General features: G+C 44.5%; 1 long non-coding RNA gene across 2 annotated transcripts in view; it reads left to right on the forward strand.

Moving 5' to 3' along the window:
* The window catches only part of LOC142465398 (uncharacterized), a 45,065-nt gene that overhangs the window by 1,459 nt on the left and 16,089 nt on the right, over positions 1 to 27,517 (forward strand). For both annotated transcript variants that reach the window (XR_012787868.1, XR_012787869.1), the window contains exon 3: positions 17,215 to 17,292. This is a non-coding gene — a long non-coding RNA (uncharacterized LOC142465398). The remainder of the gene's footprint in view (positions 1 to 17,214; positions 17,293 to 27,517) is intronic.

Here is a 27,517-nt window from a genome sequence, read left to right on the forward strand (position 1 = left end):
TTGGAACTGATCCGCAGATATCCCTGGGCCAAAGGAACCGGTCGATCCAAGGCCGATTAAAATCAGAAAACAAATGTTGGCTCTCTCTACTTATGAAGCATAAATGGCAAATGTTTCACTGGGGTCTTTTATTTGCCTTTCTCTGGATCAATATAATTATAAATATAGATTGAGTATCTCAGTTGTCTAAATGTAATATACGTTGAACTTGATGGGCATAAGTATTTTTTTTCACCCTCTTCTACTGTGTAACTATATAACTACTGTATCTTGAAGACCTGGAACACCTTCTCTATTTTATCTGCGTACATAAAGATACAATTCCTCAGCTTCAAGTATATTAAACACACATGAACAGGAATTCAAGGAGAGACCAAGTCCATGCACATCCAAGCATTGATTAAAAAGTAATTTCTCTCTCCCCCAAAAAACTTGTTCCTTACAAGATGACACTGGTCATAGCTACTGAATGTCAATCTCACCTCCCAAACAGCGAGCCAAATAAGATGAAGCAGACAACATGACACTGTTGCCTAAATTACGTTCATAACTTGTATTTTCCCCCCATAATACTGATTTTCCGTGGTCATCGATGTACATTACAAGGGAAATAAAATCCTTAATTTACCAATGGAGTGGGAGGTGTAAAATTCAAGTTATTACATTTCATAAGAAGATAACTCATTTCAAGGCTGTTAGGGAAGCATGCCGTGTAGGAGTAGAAGGGGCGAAATTCAATTTGTTCAGCTACAAAACCAATTTTCAAGCTGCAGGTTTTGCCTTTATTGCAAGATGATATGTGAGCTTCAGATCTGCCATGAAGCTGAATGCAACCATATCTGACCATTCATCCATCTAACCCACCTTAGAAATGCCATCATGCTGCTGAATGTTGTGTAGGTCATAACAAGGACACAGTGCTATTTTGCTGTAGGTGTCTGCGAATGGCTGTTGTTTAGATGCTATATTTTAATTAGCTTTGAAGATTTACTAGGTTCACACACATGGGGTAAAGCCAGAAAGAGTTTGAAGGACGATTCCCTGAATAAATTTCACCCACTAGATTCCCAAGGCTCTAGTGGAGCACCGCAGGCAGAAGATAGTTAAAGGAAGGAAGCAAATCAGTGGTGACAGCACTAGGACTATGTAGTACAACTACTTATTTTTTTTAAATTTAGAAACCAGAAGTACCAATACTTTTTATTTACCCATCACTGTTGGTCCTGCCCCTTGGGCGGAGCCAGTAGCCATAACCCCACTCATAACCCCATCATTGGTCCAACTCAACCGCCCAGCACCCTCTGGATTGGACAGCTGATTAAAGGGACAACACTGATTGGCCATGTTACGCTCTCCATGATTTTTATGGTAACCGGGGCACTGTACAACGTCTAGCCCCACGAGACTTGCAGGGAGTTCCAAGAGAGTTCAGAACATTTTGTATACTGTTTTGATGCAACACACTGCAGCAGTTGTAGGTCCTCACCAAAGTCCTTTCTTCTGGAAACACCGCGGTCTGGAAGGACTATTCACAAAATAGGCTAGCTTTGGCAACATCCTGCATCCTAGGAGGATGTTTTTCTCCTTTTATTTCTTTCTGCCTACGCTTGTATTGTTGTTACCATTACCTGTTCCTAATAAACGCTGCCGTTTTTAAGTCCTTGCGTCCTGCTAGTGTGTACCAACTGTAGGATCACTGAAAATTGGGTAATCAGCACACTTTTCATGCCAGACGTTTCACTGCTAACAGCGGTGGGATCGCTAGGCTCAGTGCTTTGAATATTTGTGGATCTCCCAGCACCGAGAAAGACGCCTCCCCACAGAAAAAATCAAACCCAAATCAACCTTCTACCCCAGCTCCAGCGCTCCTAGATTCACCCACAACAATCACTGAGAGTTCCCGCAAGAACAAAAGTGCTGCCAATGTGGCCAGCTGGGACATATGAGAGTGGAGAATTGACCAGATTTGCACTGGCAGGCATGGGACCGCAACCCTCTAACCTGCGCCCTGTTGCCTGTGTAGGCATGGCACTTGTAGCCGTGGGGTGAGACACAGTGCAGGCTTTGCAGCAAGTGACCAACCCCCCGGAGGAGATTGAGACATTGCACCCTATTCCTGAGGTGACAGAGGCACTAGCAAGCCAGAGCAAAGTGGAGGAGCATCCCGGAGCCATGGTGGGCATGATGGCTATAGACAATCAGCGAGACCACTTTCGACCGGTGACCATGGGTAGCATGTCAGCGGACATATTGCTTTGTACCAGAGCTTCCGTCACCCTGGTGTGTACAACAGAAAAGACAGGGGTGCCCAATGCTACATCCAATTGACAAAACATATACAGTATGGTAATAAGTATAAAGTTTAAATACTTCAAATATAATAATAATTACTTGGTTATTTAGTTACACCCTTTGGCCAAAGCGTCGTAAGCCTGCATACCAAACGTCAAGGTATAACAAAAAATGCAGGTCCTACACTACACTGTGAACCCTTCCCTTTACCTCTGTATGAGGGGAAAGAACCATAGTAGGTCCTGTTCTTGCAGCAAAGACCTCCCATGTTAAAAAGGTGAGGAGGAGTGAGCGCTGGTGGGAGGTACCACCTACCTCCATACAACTGTTACCAGTCAGAAATTGATTAACACACATTCCCAGCTAGCTCAAACTCCTACACCCACCACATCATAAATATATATTTATGTCAAAAAAGAGTGCTACTGAGCATGTCAAATGTATACAACACAAGACAGGGGTGCCCGATGCTACATCCAATTGACAAAACATATATGGTAATAAGTATAAAGTTTAAATACTTCAAATATAATAATAATTATTTGGTTATTTAGTTAAACCCTTTGGCCAAAGCGTTGTAAGCCTGCATACCAAACACATGTGTGTTTCAAAGGGAGAATTTGGGGCTACGTTCACATATCTCTGCAAAAATTACACCCATTGATCAAATCCCTCTCGTTTCTTTATTCCAAATAAACTACATGTCCGAGATCTTCAATTTTTCCATACTAATTATTAACGCAGAGAGGCCTGATTCAGCAACTAAAATATATTGTCAGCAGCAGACTGTGGCTAATGTTGAAAGACTTAAACACAATGAATTATACATTAATTTGTGGTCAAGCATCACTTTTAATTCTTAATAGCATCATGTAAACAATGAATATTTAAAACAGTCTGGGGGAAATAGATTGTCCACATTTAGAACTAAATGTGCATCGTAAATTCTTGAGTTGCAAATGTTTAGGAGGTGCCATCCAAATACTGTATCCAATAGTCAGACTAAAGTATGGCAATCCTCTTGTTTAATTACTATGCCTATATACCTGTACCATTCCTCTAATGGGTCTGAATGGAGCCAAGTTTAGTTCTATTGGCTATGAAAGACCAATTAGCCATATAATTACAGGATCTTTTTGTGTTGGCTTTAAAACTATTCAAATTGTCTTTTACTCAAAAGAACAGAGAATAGTTTCATACGATTTATTTTTTTATGATCTCTCTGCCTCTAACCTTTTGTTCTATAGTGCCTGCCTGCTTCAGCACAAACCTTGCAATGTTGTAAAAATAAGCACTTTTCTCTGGGTCTGTTTACTTCTAATCTTAGCTGGCAATTATTGGTTTTCGCTATTTTCTATGTAAATTAATGGTGCCTTCATTATTAGCCGAACAAAAGAAGAGAGGGAAAAAGTCTGGATACACAATAAATCTGTATGTAAAACCATTTACAAACTGCAATACAGTAGGTTTTAAAGCTACAATCTATTTAGATTCATTTTTTTACATAATTTAAACAGTGGGTCCTCTGGGGCAGAACCATGCTATTTTTAGATCCAGGGTTCCCTCTATCCCCCCAAGATATTTACCGTTTTAGTTGACGGTTTACCTAGATTTTCAGAGATGGAGCCCACGTCATCCGCTGCCGTCTCCTATTAGTCCACGGGACGATAAGGATTTATGACCATTTTGATTTCCCGAATTGGGCCGGAAATACCGGTAACTAAAACGGTAAATATCTCTGAAACCCAGGGATCCCTGGAGCTAGAATTAGTATTAGTATGGGTCATTTAGTTAAACTCTTTGGCCAAAGCGCTATAAACCTGAAGCCAGGGCTGCCAACAGGGAGGGAGAGCCATGCACATGCGTTCACACTTCTCACATGCGTTCACACTTCTCACATGAAGTCACACTTCTCACATGAAGTCACACTTCTCACATGAAGTCACACTTCTTTGTGTTTTGTCACTGAAATTGAGTTTTGATTTTTAATTAAAAACATCACCATCACAAATACAATTTGTATGACAAAAGACAAAGTAGTTTCACATAAAAAAGAGCGTGCTCGGCACACACCATATATATATATATATATGGTGTGTGCCGAGCACGCTCTTTTTTATATATATATATATATATATATATATATATATATATATATATATATATATATGTAACGGTATTTCTGGCCCGGCCTGACCCACCCAATCTCACATTGGCCCCTGTGGTCTAACCGGACCCCATTACAGTGTAGATATGCCTGATGGTGCACCTGTTGGCTACAGGACTCCTGAGTCTCCCGCATGATGGTGTGTGGGGAGGACCCGTCAGACAGGCAGCTGAGGTAGTGTGCTGAGTCTCACCTAGTTCCAGTGCAGCGCCTCCACCTCACCAGGGCCCCTGCGTCCGCATGGGGATGATTCTGACAAGGAACTCCTCGGTGGTGCAACCTCCTGTGAAATCATTGGACTCTCACACACAGGGGTTTCTCTGATCAGCTCCATCTTTATTGTCACGGTGGGCATAGCTGCCCCACGCAGTACAGATAATCTAGCCACTCATGATCAGTCTCTGTGCTTCCCTCAAAAGGTGTATCTCTCCTTAGATAGGGATTCCCTATCCCCGCAGGGATCACTGCCCTGTGCCAGGTCCCTGGACACAGTTCTCTCAGGCAGCTTGTCTCTGTCTGCTTGTGCTGCCAGACTCACAGCTCTGCATTCAGACTACTGCAACAGTGTTGCAGACCTCCATCTGCCTCTTACTGAACACAGCAGCACAGCAACAGGAACTGAACTAACTCTTAGACACAGTGCTGTGCCTTATGTAACTTCTGAGGCTGACACACCTCTGACATCACTAACCATGGAGTCAGAGCATGTGACCAGTCCCATCCATACACAGGGCACCCCACCAGGGTGTGAGGGCAAACCTCCATAATTACTGCTTGCATGCCCACACTTACCAGGCCTTACTGCCAACAGGAGAGATGACTGTAGGCATTTTACATGACCGCTACATTCTCCCCCTGGTGAATCCCACCGTCCCCGGCTGGGACCTAAATTTGAACACCTTTCTGCAGGAAGCACTGTAAAATGGAACACACATAATTAGTCACAACATTACAGTACATCTCTTCATCATAACATAACAGATACATCCTAACATAGATGTATAACAACCAGGGTTACTCCCTTATGGAGTATCCATTAGTGGTACTACCATACCCTCTTACGGTGGCTTGCGCACAGCATGGTCCACTGGGCTTAAAGCAGCAATGCTGTAACCCTCTGCGCGACACTTCTCATGTAACCCGCCAGGATCCCAATCTTCTTCCCCTGATCCTTCATCCTCATCAGTGCCATATCCCCTATCCTCACCAGTGGAACCCATTTTAAACTCAATTTCTCCTTCCATGAGGGGTTCAGGGACATACAGGTACTCCAACCTGTGGGGCGCTTTGTACTTAGCTATAATAGCCCTCTCGGCCCGGCTGCTCCTAGTCAGCTCTGCGTTCCCTGCCCTCCCTGGCAACACCCATGACAGGGGCTCGTCTGTGTCCACGGGGTCAGATAATATCCCAGACCCCATAGGCTCTATATTATGCTGACCTATCTGAAACCATCGTTCCTGCATCTTCCTCTTCTTCTGCGCAGGTGTAAACTGTCCTACTGCCCACCATCGGGTCTCCTTACGTTCCTCAGACCCCCACTCTAGTGAGTCCCCCTCCTCTGTATTCCCCCAAGAAGATACCCCAGAGGTCCTTGATGAAAGAGGCCTAGACCACCTCTCTTGTTTGGAGCTATCCTGAGACTTAACTAAGGCCACACTAGGTACCCATCGGGACTCGGATACTTTTCCCAACTGCCCTCCACCCCTTGACCCACCATCAGAGGCATAGCTGTTCAGTCTCTCCCCAGTCCGTTCCTCACCGGTTCCCTGGGACCCTCCCGACATTCCCAAACTGGACGTGGACCCACGGGAAAAGGTGACTGGGACAGGGGCTTTATCTAGGGCATGGGTTTGGGCGTAGGGACAGGTAATGGGCATCCGCGGGGTTCCGACCCGCTCTCTGCCTTCGGATAGTCCCGTATCATTGTGCGGACATGCCGCTGGTAGGGCCTCACCCGTCTCAGCTCTCCTCGCAGCCTGCCAGCTCTGTGTTAACACAGGTGATCGGGAAGCACTGCCCGATCGCCGAGGCGTTGTGGTTCTCCCTCTGGTCGTTCCGCTACCTCCGCCGGAAGTGACGTCATCACCGGAACCGGATACTCCGCCATCTTGCGATGGATCCCCAAGCGGGATCTCTTCCTCCACAACGACATCCGCCGCCGGAAGTGAGGGTTCTGCTCTTCGCTCTGCTCCGGCCTGGGCTAGGCCTTCCTCCGCCGTTGCCACCACCGGCGCCTGGGGAGGGTAAGGATGTATCTCACTGCTCCGTCGGCTCGGGATGGAATCTTCTCCTCCTTCCGCGCTGTAAGTCACCACGGCCGTGGGACTCCGCCTCTCGGGTTGGTTCTGCACCGGCGACACGAGACTCCGCTCCGCCGCGACACAGGTAAGTGCCGGTTCCTTTCCAGCACCGCTGTAGTGGTCCGCCGGTAGGCGCATCACCACCGTCGTTAGGATCGCTTGTTCCTCTTTCGAGGAGCCGAACTCCGACTCGGGGAGTGGCACTGCCGCAGGGGACCGACGGTGAGGTTCCGGGTTCTCACCGCGGTTGTAGACCCCTTTCTCTTCAGGCTCCGTTCTGCTCGTTAGGAGCGATCCCCATTCTCCGGGATCAACTGGTTCGGTGCAGGCCGCACGCGGGGCTTCAGCCGTCAGCATGGCTGTGTCCGCCCCCGCCTTGACTACCAGGGAGCCTCCTGGCAATAAATAGGGATATACCCCAATGTCCATCTCGCTCTTTGTTGTGCTGGTTACGGGAGACACTTTGCACAATGGTCTCTCCTGTTCACCAGCTTGCAACTGTGGGACAGGAAGCTCACACCCAGCTCCTCCCTCAGACAACTCGGGTCTTGGCTGGCAGAGATAGAGACCCCTCCCCCTGGTGAATATTTGGGGAGGGTCCCACAAGTTAATTGGATGTCCTTTAATTGAGGCCGCACCTCTTTCAGTCCTGGTGGGCGCGGTTAGCGTTTTCGCGCCAATTTCCCCACAAGGATGGGGGTCTTTTCCCGCGGCTAGTTCCCGCCTTTTTCTGGCAGCCGCCCTCTGTGCAAGATAACCATCCTTTTTGCACGGCTCTTCCACGGCCGGAACTACTTTCTGTAGTGGCGCCGTCTGGATATCAGTCCCTGGGCCCAGTGGGTGCATTCCCACAGGCCATGGTTGAAAGTCACTCCCCCTGGTATAAATCAGGGGAGGGTCCCATAGACTAAGCGGTTGACTCAGCACAGGGGCTGAGTTAGTCACTGTCCATCCCGGCGCAGCCATAGCTTTCGCGCCATGCCCCCCATCAGGGCGGGGCTCTGCTGTTCGCGCCATTCCCGGCCAGCTTTTTGCAAGTCCTGCACCAGCCACATTTTCTATGACTGTCCCATGCGGTGTCCCTAGCAAGCGGGAACCACCATTTTGGTTGACTTTTACGCCCAAAAAGTCCATTTGTTTGCTTTCCTCACGGGGTTCTCCCCCAATTATTACAATTTCCTCACACTCTTCAAGGGTGGCCCCTCGCTGTCCCAGACAGGATAAAAACGGGGCAGCCACGGCCTTCGCTCCGCTCCAGAGCAGATTGGTCAATGATAACTCGGCGACAGTCTGCTCTTCAGTGGGTTGCACGCCACGGGTGCCCTCCCCATCAGCCTCTGTCCGCCATTTCATGTTCTCCGCCCCACGCGGATCCTCCACTCTCTCGTAACAGTTATCATACATGGGGCTCCACTCTGCGGGGCAGCCACCACACCGGTACAATAAAGATTAGCTTCAGATGCACCACCACATATGTACCTTATCTAGGTGTGACCCAGTGTTGCACTACCTCAGGCTAGGCTCACTCTCTCAGTGTCTGCTGTGACTCCTTCCTCCCAGTCTGTGCTTCCTACGGTGAGTGTCTGGAATGGGCTAGGTACTCTGGCTCTGCCATGCAGTACTTGGGGCGTCTACCTCTCTTGGTCAGCCTAGCGCAGACCCTCTCCAGGACTCCTGACCAAGTTAACAGGCTATCCCTTCTGGCATCCTACCAACTAGCACTGCCTCAAGGTGACTCGGTCAGCTATAGCCCGGCTCCAAACCCCTCACTCCTTTCAAGCCCCTAGGTTGTCCCTGCGAACTGACAATATCCCGTCAGCCCCCTGACCACCTCTAGGTCCGTCCCTACGCAGCACAAAGTGGCAGCAGACTCTCTCCCTGTTTCCCAGTGTGCCTAGCTAGAGCCTGTCCTGATGACAGATCTGATCTCAGCAGCTCGCCTCCAAATGTAACGGTATTTCTGGCCCGGCCTGACCCACCCAATCTCACATTGGCCCCTGTGGTCTAACCGGACCCCATTACAGTGTAGATATGCCTGATGGTGCACCTGTTGGCTACAGGACTCCTGAGTCTCCCGCATGATGGTGTGTGGGGAGGACCCGTCAGACAGGCAGCTGAGGTAGTGTGCTGAGTCTCACCTAGTTCCAGTGCAGCGCCTCCACCTCACCAGGGCCCCTGCGTCCGCATGGGGATGATTCTGACAAGGAACTCCTCGGTGGTGCAACCTCCTGTGAAATCATTGGACTCTCACACACAGGGGTTTCTCTGATCAGCTCCATCTTTATTGTCACGGTGGGCATAGCTGCCCCACGCAGTACAGATAATCTAGCCACTCATGATCAGTCTCTGTGCTTCCCTCAAAAGGTGTATCTCTCCTTAGATAGGGATTCCCTATCCCCGCAGGGATCACTGCCCTGTGCCAGGTCCCTGGACACAGTTCTCTCAGGCAGCTTGTCTCTGTCTGCTTGTGCTGCCAGACTCACAGCTCTGCATTCAGACTACTGCAACAGTGTTGCAGACCTCCATCTGCCTCTTACTGAACACAGCAGCACAGCAACAGGAACTGAACTAACTCTTAGACACAGTGCTGTGCCTTATGTAACTTCTGAGGCTGACACACCTCTGACATCACTAACCATGGAGTCAGAGCATGTGACCAGTCCCATCCATACACAGGGCACCCCACCAGGGTGTGAGGGCAAACCTCCATAATTACTGCTGGCATGCCCACACTTACCAGGCCTTACTGCCAACAGGAGAGATGACTGTAGGCATTTTACATGACCGCTACATATATATATAGCAACTGTAAATATTACTGTATGTTCATTTGCATGTCTTAGACAGGTCTGCAACTATATATATATATATATATATATATATATATATATATATATACACACACACACACACAAAAGCAAACAGAAGCCCAAAATAAGCACTCTAGCATATCCAAAAATACAAAGTTTATTAAAGCAACTTCGGCACACACATTATATATATATACTATATATATATATAGTAACTTACTTACTGCAATCTGTGTGTATACATACGTACGTGTGTGTGTGTGTGTTTGTGTGTATGTATGTATGTATGTATGTATGTATGTATGTATGTATGTATGTACATATCTAAACCGTATATACACACTGTATCTCCCTCAAGTACAGAGGTAAAATAAAATTGTCACCGTGTTAGAACCTGCAAAGGAGACGTGCCTTGCTGTGGCTGCAGGATTATAACGCTTTGGCCAAAGAGTTTAACTAAATGACTCATACTTATGAGAAGACAAACAGATAAGTATTTAACGTTATACTTTGTCATTTGGATGTTGCATTGGGTCTTTTTGTCTCCCCAAATACATACAACCCCCCAAATACATACAAACCCCCCACTACTAAAATACATACAAGCCCCCCCAAATACATACAAACCCCCCACTCTCCAAATACATACAACCCCCAACCCCCCAAATACATACAACCCCCCTTCCCACATACATACAACCCCCCAACCCTCCAAGTACATACAACCCCCCAGTCCTCCAAATACATACAACCCCCATCCCCCCAAATACATACAACTCCCCAAATATATACAACCCCCCATTAATACATACAACCCCCCATAAATACATACAAACTCCCCAATACATACAAATCCCCCAAATACATACACCAACCCAAATACATTCAAACGCCCCCAACCCATACAAACCGGCCACCATCCAAATACATACAACCCCCACCTCCCAAATACATACAACCCCGCCCCCCAAATACATACAACCCTCTCCCACCCATCAAATACATACAACCCCCCACCCTCCAAATACGGACCCCATCCCCACTCCCAATACATACAGACCCCTCCCCCACTCCCCAAATAATACAACTCCCCTCCCCACATACATACAACCCCCCACCCCCCAAATACATACAACCCTCCCACCCCCCAAATACATACAACCACCCAATCACCAAATACATACAACCCCTCCAAATACATACACATCCCCAAAATACATACAAACTCCCCAGACCCGGTGGCTGCGGGGGGCCCGGCGTGCCAGCGCTGAAAGTTGGGCCCAACCTCTGGCTTGGCTTGGCCCGGTTGCCGGTCCTCTCATTGCAGACAGGCCTGGCTCTCCCCCAGCTGTTGGCCTCCCTCACTGACTGTCTGACGCTGGCGCACGCCAGGCCTCCCTCTCATGCCGGTGTTCAGCAGAAGCTGAGATCAACTTGCTTCTGGTGAGTGCCGACGTCAGAGGACCGGCACGTGCTGACGTCAGAAGCTCGGCGTGGGACAGTCATTGCGGGAGGCCCGCAGCTGGGGGAGAGCCGGTCCTGGCAGCAATGAGATATTTGGGGGGTGTTTTTTTTATTTATTTGTTTTTTTATATATGTATTTAGGGGGGGGGTATATGTATTTGGGGGGGCAAATTTTTTTTTAATATTTATTTTAGGGGATGGGGTTTTTTTTTTGCAGCGCTGGCTGGTCAAGCCCCCTGCAACCATCGGGCCCGGGACACCTGTCCTGGTGCTCCCCCCCTGTCGGCGGTCCTGTCTGTATATCAATGGGTCTGTGTGTGTATCAGTGTCAGTGTGTGTGTGTGTGTGTGTATAGCACTATATCTGTACCAGTGTCGGTGTGTGTATCGTTGTGACTGTGTGACTGTGTGACTGTGTGTATGAGCGTGAGTATCTGTGTCAGTGAATAAAGAGCCTCAGGTGCATTACTTATCATTCAGCAGCTGTAAATGGCAGGGCGCACCATTAAGCCTTTCAATGCCAGTTGGGACAACCATGTATTAGCAGGAAAAGGATGACAAAATATACATACTTGCAATGTTTTGTACCTTCTCGTGCATATAGGTTTTTGCATACGAGTGTACAAGTATTTTTTTTTTTAAATATAATCAATTTACAATACTGTATGCAAAATCCTATTCTTATGCAAGCGCAGCAGATGATCAGGCAAATGCTTGTTCAATAATTTACGACATACTGTCTGCTGGGGCGGTCACTGAATTCTCCAGTAAGCCATCTGCTAGGATTCAGACATACAGTAATTCATAACTGTCTCTTGCAGTCAGTTAAGTAGATACCAGTTAACATGGAAACAGGAGACAGAAGGACATATTGTGGCAGCAGACGGGACTTATTGCCTCTTTCTCTTAGGATTGTTGTGTTTCGGAAGATTGTATTCTATTATTTACACATTGAACTGTACTTGCAAATATTGTTTGTGTGCACCTTTACATCAGGGGTGTCCCCACTCCAGTCCTCAAGGGCCACCAACAGGTCAGGTTTTCAGGATATCCCTGCTTCAGCACAGGTGGCTCAATCAGTGGCTCAAGATTGGAGTTGGCCACTCCTGCACTGCATCAACAAAAGGACATAGAGAATACAGTATATGTGTCATGATAATATCATGAGATATGAAGTATTTTAATCAATCTGGTGCTTCAGGGGTTAATGTGATGACTGGTTGTCTTAAAACTACTGGGTAATTGGTTTATGACAGGTCTAGACTTTTCCTGGGTCTGTGCTGATCTACAAAGAGGGCTTAATATAGGGGGTGGGGGGAGGGGAGCTATTACTGATGGCCCACTAAAAGTTAAATGTGAAGATCACCAGATCCTGGGCTTTCTGCCTCAAAGAAAACTAACATTCCTGAGATCTCTCTGTGATGCACAGGGGTAGGTGACAAACAAGTCACCACTATGTTGAAGGACTTTATTAAAAAAGAGGATCTCATGTGACGCCATCTATTCTGGATACTAACAGGTACATATTTGGCGTTGTGGCAATAAGATTAATCAGATCGTACCACACACACTGCATGGGTAAGAGGTGCCCAAGACAATTAACTATTTCTCCTGCGAAAATAGACATTAGGCTGTGACATTTTATATGCAGGCGTGTATGTGGAGTACAGAGACGCAACCATCAAGATGACGTCTGTCTAAGTATTAGAGAAATTAAGTTATGAGGGCATTTATATATCAGTCAAGATTTTAAATGGCTTTTAAAAGGAGTTTTTTTTTTCTAAGTCGTAAAAATGTCAAGCAAGAAGCCGATTTACGACAGGGGTGGGCTTATGGTGTTTTGAATGAAGGAAAGTGCTGTCACGTGATCTCGATGTGTCGGAGAGGCTGGGCCAACCTGGCGCCTCATCCACTCTGGTACTCAAAGGGTTAAGCCTCAACTTCTGGTGGATTTAGGCACTAATAGAAAAGTGTCATATTTAAATGCAATCCAAGGCTGTCCTTTCATAACCTTGTTTTGTCCATTTCCCCAGGCCATTAAATTGACTGCGAACTCCAATTTATAGGATGTAATTAAAATTAGATTGATGGAAAGAAAAATTACAGCCCCTCTGTGTCCCAGTCACTCTCTCCTATATGCACGTGTGATCATTCCATTGCTGAAAAGTAATGACTATTATTATTGTTAAACAACCCACTGTGAGATCAAAAACAAAGTCTTGCATGTGCATTATAAAGGGCATTCTTAAAATATCTGAAGCGTAACCTTGTGTCATCGGGAAAAAGTTATGAAATACTAATCATCATAACGTAGAATGGAGGGGGGGTTGATCCATTATAGCAAACTTCCTATCTCTTTAGCTCTCTTAATATCTTGGAGAGAACCACCAAATATTTCCTATGTCCACGAATGTCATTATGCACATTATATTGAACTACTTTGCATAATGCTCCCTCACCCCTCCCTTATCTCCATCCACCACCCTCTCCCTTCCATTACTACTGATTTCTCCCCCCCCCCATCTCTACATCTCTATGCTCTCTGCCCCCTTTCCCTCCTTCCTTTATTTTCACACAGAAATGCCATTGTCACTGTTTCATGTATAGCCCTCTCTCTGTTCTCTATTCAATATGCTGTTTAGATGTATCCCTGCGCTGGAAAATATTTTGGTCCCGTTATTTTGAACAGGGGTTAACTATACTCCAATGATGGTAAGCTACTTTATAGCATATTGAATAGGGATCTTTGTCTCTAGTTCTCTTTCTTTCACCCAGACACAAATTGTGTAGACCTCGTGGCACAGGAATTATGAAACGGCACAAAGTCAGATGTATTAAACCAGAAACAACAGTACAAATGTATAAGTCCCGAAAAAATAAAGTCAAAGTAAGAAATCCTCTATAAATCCTATAAGGTTCTTGCAGCTTCCACAACATAAGACTCTACCAGGTCCTTAATGAATGGAGAATGTATCTAAACATAGAATAGCTGTGTAAGAGATGTGTTCAGAGGTTTTAAGAGAGACATATTTTTAGGGTGAAATCAAATAGGCTTTTATTAGCCAACGTTTTATACAACAAAAAATACAGCTTATGTTTCAGCAAAAAGGGAGCATCAAAATAAACATACCTCACTCCATGTGGAGGACTTACTACCACCGATCTATCTGAGGGTTGGAGGGCTAAGCCCCTTTACTAGCCATAAAACACAACTTCAATGTGAGGTAAGTTTTACCTTTGGGCCTCGGCTTTGTCCAGGCTGAGGTGAGAGAGGGGGACACAGTCCAAGGGCAGAGTGCTCTCCACAGCGGTCCCAGGTGTCTTGTGTAGGGTGGTTTCTGTTGCGCAGTCCAGGTGCAGCTGTTTCCAAGTGAGAGATCTCAAACACCGGCACTTGGGGGTCTCTAGCCCTACAGAGTAACGTCCCGCGTCCTCCTCCGTTGTCATCTTGTAAGTGCAATTTGTTGAAGCAGGATTTTTGCTGAGTTTTATACAGATTACACAATGTGTTATGATGCTACAACTGTATTCCACACATTTTAAGCCCCCTTTAGATCAGATAATGAAAGACGTGATCACCTGGAACCCATATAGAATCTCGTGGTTTGGAAGAATAGCTGCTATAAAAATGAATGTCCTTCCTACAGACTTCTCTAGCTTTTCCAGACCCTCCCAATCAAGATTTGCCAGTCAGATCTAGACAATCTACAAAATAAAATATTACGATTTTGCAAAATAGATGCCGCAGAGTCCAGAAGAGTATTCTCTATAATTCCAATTTGGAAAGAGGCCTTGCTCTCTCAAACTTACCAAAGTACTATCAAGTGGCCCAACTAGGGAAACTAATCAGTTGGCACTCATACCTGTCCGACAAACGATGGGTAGAACTAGAAAATCTGATCTGCTCTCCTGTTAGACTTAGTGATGTTCTTTGGCTCAAAAGAATCCAAAACAGCTGAGATCTATAAAAATCAAAGCACGCCGTTTTTTGCCAGTAAGCGCTATTCACAAAGCAGTGATAACTGATTCGTACTATAAAAGCTCACCATTTCTTTTCACCAGCTAAAGGCTGGCGCAAAAGAGATGGAGACATGCAAAAAATTAATTTTTTTGCACAGCATTAATACAAAAGGCCGGTGGTCCCCGTGGGTGTCTGTGGGCCCTCGGGTGGTCCCTGCAGGTGTCCGTGGGCCTCCAGGTGGTCCCCGTGGGTGTCCAGGGGCCCCACAGGGGTCCCAGCTGGTGTCTGGGGGTCCTCGGGTGGTTCCTGCAGATGTCCAGGGGGCCCTTGGGTGGTTCCTTGGTGGTCCCCGCGGGTATCTGGGGGTCCTCGTGTGGTTTCCGCGGGTGTTCGGGGGCCCTGGGTTGGTCCCTGCGGGTGTCCAGGGGTCCCCGCTGGCCTGTGGTACCAATCCTGTGCCCCCCTGTAGGCGGACGCTCACAGAGGTATGCAAGGGAGACTGGTTATAGTGAAATTAAATAAGGCTTTTATTGCGCCTGTTTCCTTAATATCAGGAAACCATCCAAACAAGGGGTAAACAAAGCTTCTATTCACTTGGGAGTATTTCTACTGAAATACTATGCAATCCATCACTCCCTTTAGATAAGCATGTCTCCCAGCCCCAAACATATAGCATGAAATGAACAGATATAAAAAGTTTTGTAAATGAAAGTCTTATCTGTTTGTAGGGGTTTGGAGGGAAAATCTTCTCTATCCCTGGTTGTTCCCTTTTCCTCAGGGTGTGTCAGCGTTCACGTTTAGAAGTTTCCCCTGTGTCTTGAAAGCAGCACTGCCGTTTCTTCTGAAATGCTCAAGACAACTGTCCCCATGTCAGTCTCACAAGTTGTGTGAGATTTAGGAACAATCTCTGCTCTGTCTCCAAGTTCAGCTCAGGGGTGAGCTAAGGAGTCTCCCTTCCTGTCTCAAAAGACAGGCTTTTCTAAGCAATCTAATCAGGCAGGTGGTGTTTGTTAATTGACTACCAGCAGTTAACCACCACACTGCTGGATTAGAGGCACATTACCTGAACAGGGATAACTCCCCTGTTACACCCCCCAAAAAATTGTCCAATACTTTGAAATAAATACACCCCCCTCCCTCCCCTCCCCTCCCCCCTAACACATACAGTACAGTAATGGGCAAAATTACTACATATATGGATAATAGTGCATTTGCCCATTTAAAATAAAACATTAAACAGCAGAAATAATGCCAGCCTGCCATGATGAAGGCCTTCCTCATCACCATCACCATCACCATCCATGTACTCCGTTGCCAGAAATAATACAATAACAATACAATCTAATGGCCCCTAACCCCTTCATCAACTTAGCGGTTAGTAACCGCTATAGTAATTAAGGGGTTAACCCACCCTCCCCCACTACCCACCCTGGAGGCCTAACCACCCTCCCCAGGCAACTACCCCCACCCTCCACCCATTCATTGGTACAGTGGGTACATCATGCTCATATAATATGGACATGATTTACCACTATAGTGATAAATGGTGAAGATTAAAAAAACAGGCCCCAAATAAAACACATTGCATAGAAAACTATACACATTACAAATGCCTATAAACCAATTGATTGGCACAGTGGATACATCATGCCCATATAATATGGATATGATTTAACACTATGGCAGTCAATGGTCAACCTAAAAAATAAACAAACTCCAACAATATCCAATGCAATCAAAACAATCACAAAAATAAACAACAATAAACACAACAAAATTACCAGCAATCAATTAAGCAAATACCAAATAAACTCCAGAATTAACAATTAAACCACCAAAACAAAACCATCAACAAATAAAATAAAGCTTTAAATAAACACCATCATTTAAAATCAAAATACCAAAAATAAACCACTATTAAAAAGCAAACACAAAAACAAATACAGAAATAAACAATTGTAAACACAACAAAAAACAACATAATTCAAAATCAAAACACAAAATAAATAGCATAAATATTTAAAAGCAAAGAACAAAAATACATTTAAAAGTAAGCATTTGCCAAAAATATGCATTGCTTGCACTGTATGTATGTATAACCTTAAAGGGGCATACATAAATACATTGGTAATCAAGGGGCAAAAAAAAATTACAATAAAATCCAATGAAAAAACTTGTAAAAGAAAAATAACATACATACAATGTTTTTTCTTACCTTTAGATGTCTTCACCCTGCGATTTCCGTGGTCTCACCAAGCTCTCGAACAAATCCACGATCCAAAACAGCAATGGCCCACAGGTAAAGTCCAAAGTCCTTTTCTTCTTTCTTTATCTTCATCTGTTAATTGTAATCCATTTGGGGGTTCTTCTTCTTCTTCGTAATCCTATTGGGGAGGAGATCTTCACTCCTCAGCTTCTTGGCATCAAATGAGGCTGCACAGGCTTTTATAGAGCCTGTGACGTCACATTTGAGTGGCAAATGGTTCCCACGCCATCTGATTGGCTGGGATAACCATGTGCCTCTTTTTTTTTTGTATGTGACGTCATGTAAAGGGAGGGAAGCCACGCGTGCTGCAGCATGTACTGGGGACCTAGCGTTAGACACAAAAGGGGCAGACAAAACACATCCTTGAACAGAATGCAATATTCTGGCAGGTATATAGCGAGAAATTAGGTTTGAGATGTAAGGAGTGGCAGAGGAGTGTATCGCTGCTTACAACACATTAATTATCTTATCTAACTACCCTGTTTCAATCCCCCTTTGTTTAACTCCTGGATTTTAACTCCCACTTCATCCAACTGTTCTTTAAACAAACGGCACCTTAGGTCAGCTCAAACAGTACTCACAAGCTCAAGTGTTTGTCAGACAAACAAACTAGGCTGAGTGTTTAATATCTGCCCTGAAATTACAGGTTTCAATTTTTTTTACACACATATACATATTTTTGAATATATATTGTGCTATAAAACATTTGAACAATATTGAATAGGTTAGGTATTTTCATTATAAAGGAGGAAATAGGGAGAGTATTTAATGAATGATCTCTCTGTCTGGGGGAGGTAAGAAGCACATACAGAGACATATTGCCTAAGCAGTCTTCTGCAGTAAACAAATAAACCCCAATGCACATTCATTGTGACAAATGATTTAGTTCATAACCATTAATTTTTTCTATGTTTGTTCTTCTCATAAGTACGGATCATTTAGTTCAGTACGTTGTCCAAAAATGTCAAGCCTTCAACCACGCCAAGGTGACCCTATCAGCATGTCCTACACTGCATATTTTACTTTCCCAGTAGCACACCAACAAATGAATACAGTACTGTACTGCACCGACACACTTTATTCGAGCAAATACCCGGTATGTACCTGGCAGATACCTGGAATGCGCCGCTCCTCACCTCTGACAAGCCCCGTTGCATTTACCTTCCCAGCCTGGGTTCATGCCTGGCTGACGGGCGGCTGATCTGTTAAATGATAATGATTAGGATTTAATAGGCTGCAATGCTTCGCGTGTCTACCAGATGGCATAAATTCATGAATTGTAATGCAGTATATATATATGTACTGTGCAGTATTGCAGCCAGCGGGAATAAAATGCTTCAATCCCTGCCGGAAAATAACTCAATGCACTCGGGCAGAAAACAGTCACAAACCTCAATACACCCGGGTATACCCGAATTCGTGGGACTAGCCAAGCTCGAATAAAGTGTGTCGCCAGTGTATATACATATAATATTGTGGGTCTGGGTATTGAGCTTGCTAAGACTGGGTATGTCTAAGGCGAGGCCCCGGTGTCGACGCTGCACACACGGCTGAGATCCCCGGTCTACAGTGAGCTGCAGGGGCAAAGACAGGGGGAGCGTGGTGGGGATATGGCGAGGGGTGCGGCCTCGATGTCACTCGGCAGGTTCACCCTCATTGGCTGAACCGCTGGGGGGCGTGGCCAGCGCTCCGTCGCGAGTTGTGAACACAGATTTCTTGTCTTCAGGGAAATCTGTTCGCACAACGCGGCGGGCAAGGCAGCAAGCGGGCCCGGTCCCTTTGAGGGGCTGGCTCTTGTCCCTGCAGCACCCGCCATAGAGGGCGCTGCAGCAGGACGCGGGGGCCTGGCCTAAGCAGTCTTCTACCATAAACCATCTTCCAGTGCTAGAATAGCTGACGTCATTGGGAAGAGAGGTTAGCACGTGGTAAATCGACCAATCTGATTGGTCCTTTATCCATACATCAACTATAATTTAATAAACTATTACTGCTTATATGTTTTCATTCTGTATATCAGAACGAAAAAAAGACTCCTCTTATATGTTGCACACAAGTTACAAATGAACTTTTACAGTATTTATAATTGAAATAAATTAGTGAAAAATCAGTGAAAAAATAAGAATGTAAAAGTTAGCTTTTAGTATATTTGCACGTAAAAAATACAAGTCAACCGCAATGACAAAATATATACACCCTAATAAATGAGATAACAATAGGGGACACCAAAATATCCTTAATACAGTAAAAAGATCTCTATCACCAGTCACAATGTATAAACACTGGAAAATATAGATGCACTGCAGCTTAATAGGCAAACAGTGGTAATAGAGAACCTAGGGAAGCTTGAATCTGCACACAAATAGTAACATTATTTTCAACTTCTACTCTGCAACTGATAGAGTGCTATCAACAGCCCCGTAACATAGTGGTGAAGAGAGTTTGGAAATGTGGGGACTAGAATATATATTTGATGTATGTCAGAGGTAAGAACCTACAGTTAATTGTACTAATACAATCTATGATAACAATAAGAGTAATGTATGACACCTTTGAATTAGTGCACCAAATACTAAAATGGGCTGGTATAGACTGATGGGCAATTAATGATAATGCGGCAGCTGGGGATAATTGAATTAATGTTGTACACAAAAGTTTCCTGTTACACCTCTATACAAACCTATGAACAACACACATTTTGCTAGGGAGCACACCCAAGAAGAAGGCTGCCCCGGCGAAACGCGTGTTGGTGGTTATAGCCGACATTGTGCCCATGAGAACGGAGGAGAGAGGATGCATATGTGACGGACGAGTGCTCCAGCATTAGATATACTGCACATTTATACTCTCCCCCCACTCGAAGGCTTAGCCCATAGAGACTGAAGCCGCGCGGAGGCACGCTGAGGCTCAGGGAAAGCGGTGCTTTCCCTGACCTTAGAGCGCGCGCCATCCATAGGCGTGTCTGGGGGCGGGACAGTGATGTCACGGAGCTGGTTCGCCCTCATTGGGCGAACCGCTCACGTGACCGGCCCTGCGCTCCGGCAAGTGAAGAAACTTAACATTTGTTAAGACACACGCTTCCGCAGGCGTGCGGAAGCGTGCGCGAGCCCCTGCTAAAGCCGCTCTCATTGCGGCTGCAGGGGCTCAGCGCCGAGCAGCAGCGCGCCTCAGCACGGGTCAGCGCCTAAGCGCTGACCATTTCCAAGGCCTAAGTCATACGCTGAGTATACTTTCAAGTCAATCCACACCGGGCAGAAGCACGAGAGGCAAAGAATGTCTTGGATTCCCGCACTCTCTCTCTTCTCCGTGTGATTTCAGATAGTATACCTTTTCCAACATAATTAGAGAGACACAGGGGATTGTTAACTAGTATTGAATACCATAATATCGGCTTGTACTCTCGCTTCTCTGCAATTTCCCTTCTTTTATCATAAATCCCCAAAACTATACAAATCTGTTCACCACTGTGCTACAATTTACAGAACAAGGGGAAATGATAAAAGGAATTGATAGGGGAATTTTGTCACAATTATAGGTTTGCATAAAGGTGTAACAGCAAATTGTTGAGTACAACATTCATTAAAGTATCCACATCAGGGGACACCAACCTATTTAGGTATTTGGTGCACTAATTCAAAGGTGCCAGGCATTACTGTAAAAACCGCACCCCTACCACGTTACCTTAAAAACCCCATACCCTAAAAACCTAACCCCCTTAAAACCCATAAAGTTAATCCCTAATACCAATAAATTCTCATGCATTTACCTTAGCGGCAACAGTTAAATGGCTGTGGTGAGATGTCCCTCAGTGGCTAAATGGCAGCGGCAGGGTGGCGGTGGCGAGTTGTCACATTCCATTATTGTTATCTTTGATTGTTTTAGTACAATTAGCAGTTGTTTCTAATTTCTGAAATATATTTTGCACAGCAATAGAGGGTGCTTCTTACACCTATATCTAGAGATGGGGTTTTTGTTGTGTGGCAAATTTGGATCCGCAGCGAATTGTCCGGTTCCTTTGGTCTGCGAATTTCCGCGAATTCATCTCAAAAAAGGAAGATTCGCGTTTTGCGGCTATTTTATTATTATTACCAATACACTCTGTGGATCCCACCAACGAATCGCTGAATCCGCGGACAGGATTCTACAAATCCATCCACGGGTTGTATCCAATGGCGGTTTTTGATGAATCCACAAAGCTTAAAACCAACCAAATTCGTCTGCGGATTTTACACCACGAAACAGATTTGGGGGGGGGGGGGGGAATGCGAGAAAATCTGGGAAACGAATTCGGGCGGATTAGCCCATTTCTACCTATATCCTCTCACTCCTGATATCTTCATCGCTATTAACCTAGTCCCAACATTTCCAAACTCTCTTCACCACTCATAGAAGAAAGGGAAGCAATAAGGGACTGTTGACAGCACCGTATGAGTTGCACAGTAGAAGCTGAAAACACTGTTACTATTAGTGTGCAGATTCAAGTTTCCCTAGCATCTCTATCACCACTGTTCGCCTATTAAGCTGCAGTGCTCCTATATGTTCCACTTCGTATACATTGTGAGTGGTTATAGAGAGCTTTTTACTGTACTGAGGATATTTTATATTTTGGGGTCCCCTATTTGATCTCACTTATTAGGGTGTATATATTTTGTCATTACTGTTCATTCATAACTTTTTTTATTTGCAAATATAATAAAAGCTAACTTTTACATTATTCTCACTGATTCATTTTAATTCTAAATACCGTAAAAGTTACGTTTTAACTTAGTTTGAAGCAACATGAGTCTTTTTTTTGTTCTCATATGCTACTGCATCTACGCCTAAGGCCGTGCCGGCGACGGATGACATCACCCGTCGCCATTGCGAAAGTTGTAACCAGGGGAGTGAAGGCAGCAAGGTAGAAGGCAGAGGGGCTATGTGATTGGCTTACAGTCAGTCACATGAGGAGACTGCCTCTGCAAAATCAAATTCAAGTGACTACAGGGATTTTGGTAGCGCCGTCGCTCTATCGCCATCGCGTCCACTATAAGCGCGCACAACGGCATCAATACAATTGTTTTGAAGCCACGTTGCGTCGCTGTCTCCAGCACTATGAGCGCAGCCAAGTCTGCACCTCTCCTCTGTGTTCATTACGCTTTAACAAGAGTCTTCTGTCCCCTTCCCTTTTAGTTTTGGATTTCGTTTTGTATATACAGTACTTTGTAATGAGCCTCTGTGTGGTCTGTGTGTGTATCTGGGTATATCTGTGTGTGTAAATGGGCATGTGTGTACATGGGCGTGTGTGTGTACATGGGCGTGTGTGTGTGTACATGGGCGTGTGTGTGTACATGGGCGTGTGTGTGTACATGGGTGTGTGTGTGTACATGGGCGTGTGTGTACATGGGCGTGTGTGTGTACGTGTGTGTGTAAGAATAAGAAAGCCTAACACTAGGCAGTACAGTTGACTTCTTATTAGCTAACATATTTTTAGCAGTATGTATATAAATATATAACTAGTACATGGTCTAATATGAAAAAAAAAAGGTACAAACATAAGCATTTAGTGTGCAGTACAAGGAAAAAAGGCACTTTGCCTAGCTGAGGTAGCACTGCAAGTGTAAACTATTCAGAATTTAATGTTGAATAGAAAACTATTCACGGGCTGGCAGGGTTGTATGGAAATACATAATAACATGGGCGTTTATAAACCTCTATTATGCCGTACAGCGCTGTAGCTTAGCAGTAATGTCCCATTAGCATGGAACACAAATCGTGTTTCTTTTAAGTACTGCAGATAACCACTGAGACACCTTTTCATGTCTTTACTTAAGTCAAGTTCTCAACAGTGTTTGGTTTAATCAGAAAATCTCTCCTGCTGGGTTCAAGGAAAGCATGTGGTTTCAAAAAATATGTGCTGTGTTAAGCAAACAGGACACCATCTGGCGTCTCATTAACATCTAGATTGAAAGAAACTAGTCCTTCAGGAACTGTTCTGAAGGGACATCTGACACCATAAGAAATCATTCATTACATACAGAACAGTAGGTATTGCTAATTGTCACCCTCCGGAGTGCTTTTCCATTGAGAAAGTTCTGTTCTCCTATGTCATTTTGGATCTATCTATTTTTATGGATTTTGCTATTCAACTGACGCTGGAAAGCACAATACTGTGAATGGCACAAAAGGAGAAGGATTAATAATGAATAGCTAAATGCAGTGCTTAATTGCATGTGCGTTTATTTATAGAGCAAATGGACTAGAGAGAGACTAGATAAATAATAATAATAATATAGATTAATAGATTTGATGTAAAAGTAATCGTGTACAGTCAATAATGTGATTGGAAAAAAATATTGTAAAAATATGGAAATTCAAAAATATGTATTGAAACAGATAGTTACATAAAAAAAATTAGTATGACGAAAATACATTGGAAAGGCCCCCACAGTCTAGAAAGGGGAGAGAGGGGGGAAAGAGGGGGAAGAGAGGGGGGGGGAGAGGGCCTATTTACTTGTATAACTCCATATAGATTAAACTATACTCCACGTGGTGAGATTAAACAGACGTAGCAAGACTTAGGGCCTCATGCAGTAAGCCCCGATAAGGCTTTTTCGGCATTTTATAGCCGTTTTTTGCCCTCCTGATTCAGTAAGCCCCGATAAGTGGGAATTATCGGCAACTTTTCTTGCGAAAAAAATTTTTTCGCCACCCGGCTGCCGATAAGCCACTTATCGGGACTTTTTTTTCCCGCCTGAATTCAGTAAGCCCCGATCAGCTTTTTGGTGCTGATCGGCAGGCCAGATTGGAGATTTTATGGCCAATCCAGCCCGCCAACTAAAGTTGGCAACTTGCTGAAGGAGAAGCATCGGCAAGGGCGACACTTAGGAAAAATCAGCCCTTTTTCCTGCCTGTGATTGATGCCGGGGGTCTCCGGAGCTGATACCCGCACCGGAGCCCCCCGGCATGCATCCGAGGCAGGAAAAAGGCATTTAAAAGCCACTTCATTACCTTAGCGGCTAACCGCTAAGGCAATGAAGGGGTTAACCCACCGTGCCAGCGTTATTGTGGGTAGCGGGGATGGGTGAGGGGGGTATTTGGCCCTGGGTGTGAGTTTAGGACTTGCGGGGGGGATGCGAGGGCACTTAACCCCTTCACGACCGTAGCGGTTAATACCGCTACGGTCCTGAAGGGGTTAAGGCCTCCCGCTACCCACCCGCAAGCCCTAAACAACCACCGTTGGGGCTAATGCCCCCTTCACACACCCCCACTACCCACAATAATAAAAAAAAAACACCCCAGCACCACAATAACGAATTAAATAAATAATTAAATAATTATATATATATATATATATATATATATATATATATATATATATATATACCCAACAACACCTATACCCCCCTAACATACAGTATAGTAATGGGCAGAATGACTATTATCCACAAATGGATAATAGTGCAGTTGTCCATTTACAATACTTACACAACAATAAAGACTTTAAATACATATAGCACTCACCCATGTCCCACTGCCACGATGAAGGCCATCCTCATCTTCATCCTGCCCATGCCCCATCCGCTTCTGCAAAACAAACACAAGAATTACAACATCCAAATTAATGTCCCCTAACCCCTTAATCACCATAGCGGTTATTAACCGCTACAGTTATTAAGGGGTTAAGCCACCATCACCCACATACCCTCCCCCACAAAGCCCCCCAACCACCCTCACCCAATACCCACAGGGGAGTCCTACCAAATACCCTTGGGCCTAATACCCCCTCCCCCAGCACATACAGTACAATAATGTGCCAAATAACTATTATCCACATAGGGATAATACATTATTTGGCCATTATTAAACACATTCAATAACGTTAAAATGTAAATAAAATTGTACTAACCTCATCAATAAGAAGTCTCCGTCGCCAGCATCATCCTTGGGGTCCGTTGCCAACATTAGAAATAGCCACAACATTTCAATATCATTAACATAACACTGAACCCCTTAATCACCTTATCGGGTACTAACCTGAAAGGTAATTAAGGGGTGAAGCCATCCTGCAATGCCTACAACAGTTATGCATAACATCTTCAGTGAAATAAAAACCAATTGCCTAACCAAATTCCATTTAATCATTCAATCTGTAGGCTCACATGCCTCATAAAACATTGCATTTACAGTGTATACATGTAGCATAACATGTAAACTGCATGTACACGCTGCAAATCAATGTTAACAATACAATAATGCCACTCAAATCGCCATACATCACAAGAAGTATATTATTTAATACAATAAACTCACCATCAATGAATTACCACACATCAATTACATCCCTAAACAATTAAAATACCATCCATACCAATTACACAATGAACTAAAGCTATCCTAACAGAGAACCACTTCAAAACATAGAAAAAAGTACACCAACAAATACAATATACTAAAGCAAGGCTTTCCATATCCTATTGTACGGCCTGGAAGCCCAAAACTTACATCTGTCTAAAAATAAAATACATTTAGCACACATCAATGCATAGCCACAATGATTAACAATACAGAATTAGAAGCTTTAACAACACTATCATTTCTTACCCTGTATATATATCTGTACACATACATACAGACATACATACAGTGGGAAGAAATGATATGCATTATAAAAAATGAAAACATGAAAAAGCAACACAAAAAACAGTTACATTAAGTACATTTCTTTATTTAACTTACCATTACTTGCCCCCACCGACTCCCGTTGATCAGCTTACTCACGAACCAATCCACGACACCATCCACGACACCATCCAGGAACAAATCCACGACACAATCCAGGAACAAATCCACGAACCAAACCAGGAACCAATCCAAGAACAAGTGCAGGAACCAATCCAGGAAGCAAGCCACGAAGAAATCCAAGAAACAATCCACGACACGATCCAGGAACAGGAACCCATAAAAGAAAAGAAAAAAACAAATTAAACATTAAAATAATAAAACATGACAATCAAGGGTTGTACTAGTTTTATTCTTAGTGAATCTGTATTACAATACCTTGTTCCGGGGTCTTCTTGACATCCGGTGCCACGCCCTGGTCTTCAATCTTCAGGAGGAGGTCCGTCCTCCTCGGCATCTGCCTTCAAAATGAGACGACATAGGCTTTTATAGGCCTATGACGTCACATTTGTCGTCATATGGTTCCCACGGCCCTGATTGGGCCGTGAAAACCATGTGTTTTGGCCGATGTAAAAAAATTGATGACGTCACTTAAAGGCAATGCCAGCACAGCCAATCAGAATGGCTTTGCTGCTATTGCCTTTAAGAAAACGTCATGAAATGACACATGGCCGGACTCACATGGTACTTGAACCAATCAGAGTAGGGATGGAGTTCCCACGCTCTGATTGGCTGGCTTACCATGTGAGTCCGGCCATGTGTCATTTCATGACGTTTTCTTAAAGGCAATAGCAGCAAAGCCATTCTGATTGGCTGTGCTGGCATTGCCTTTAAGTGACGTCATCAATTTTTTTACATCGGCCAAAACACATGGTTTTCACGGCCCAATCAGGGCCGTGGGAACCATATGACGACAAATGTGACGTCATAGGCCTATAAAAGCCTATGTCGTCTCATTTTGAAGGCAGATGCCGAGGAGGACGGACCTCCTCCTGAAGATTGAAGACCAGGGCGTGGCACCGGATGTCAAGAAGACCCCGGAACAAGGTATTGTAATACAGATTCACTAAGAATAAAACTAGTACAACCCTTGATTGTCATGTTTTATTATTTTAATGTTTAATTTGTTTTTTTCTTTTCTTTTATGGGTTCCTGTTCCTGGATCGTGTCGTGGATTGTTTCTTGGATTTCTTCGTGGCTTGCTTCCTGGATTGGTTCCTGCACTTGTTCTTGGATTGGTTCCTGGTTTGGTTCGTGGATTTGTTCCTGGATTGTGTCGTGGATTTGTTCCTGGATGGTGTCGTGGATGGTGTCGTGGATTGGTTCGTGAGTAAGCTGATCAACGGGAGTCGGTGGGGGCAAGTAATGGTAAGTTAAATAAAGAAATGTACTTAATGTAACTGTTTTTTGTGTTGCTTTTTCATGTTTTCATTTTTTATAATGCATATCATTTCTTCCCACTGTATGTATGTCTGTATGTATGTGTACAGATATATATACAGGGTAAGAAATGATAGTGTTGTTAAAGCTTCTAATTCTGTATTGTTAATCATTGTGGCTATGCATTGATGTGTGCTAAATGTATTTTATTTTTAGACAGATG

This window comes from Ascaphus truei, chromosome 14 (genome assembly GCF_040206685.1).
Source record: "Ascaphus truei isolate aAscTru1 chromosome 14, aAscTru1.hap1, whole genome shotgun sequence".
In the NCBI taxonomy this organism is placed as follows: Eukaryota; Metazoa; Chordata; class Amphibia; order Anura; family Ascaphidae; genus Ascaphus; species Ascaphus truei.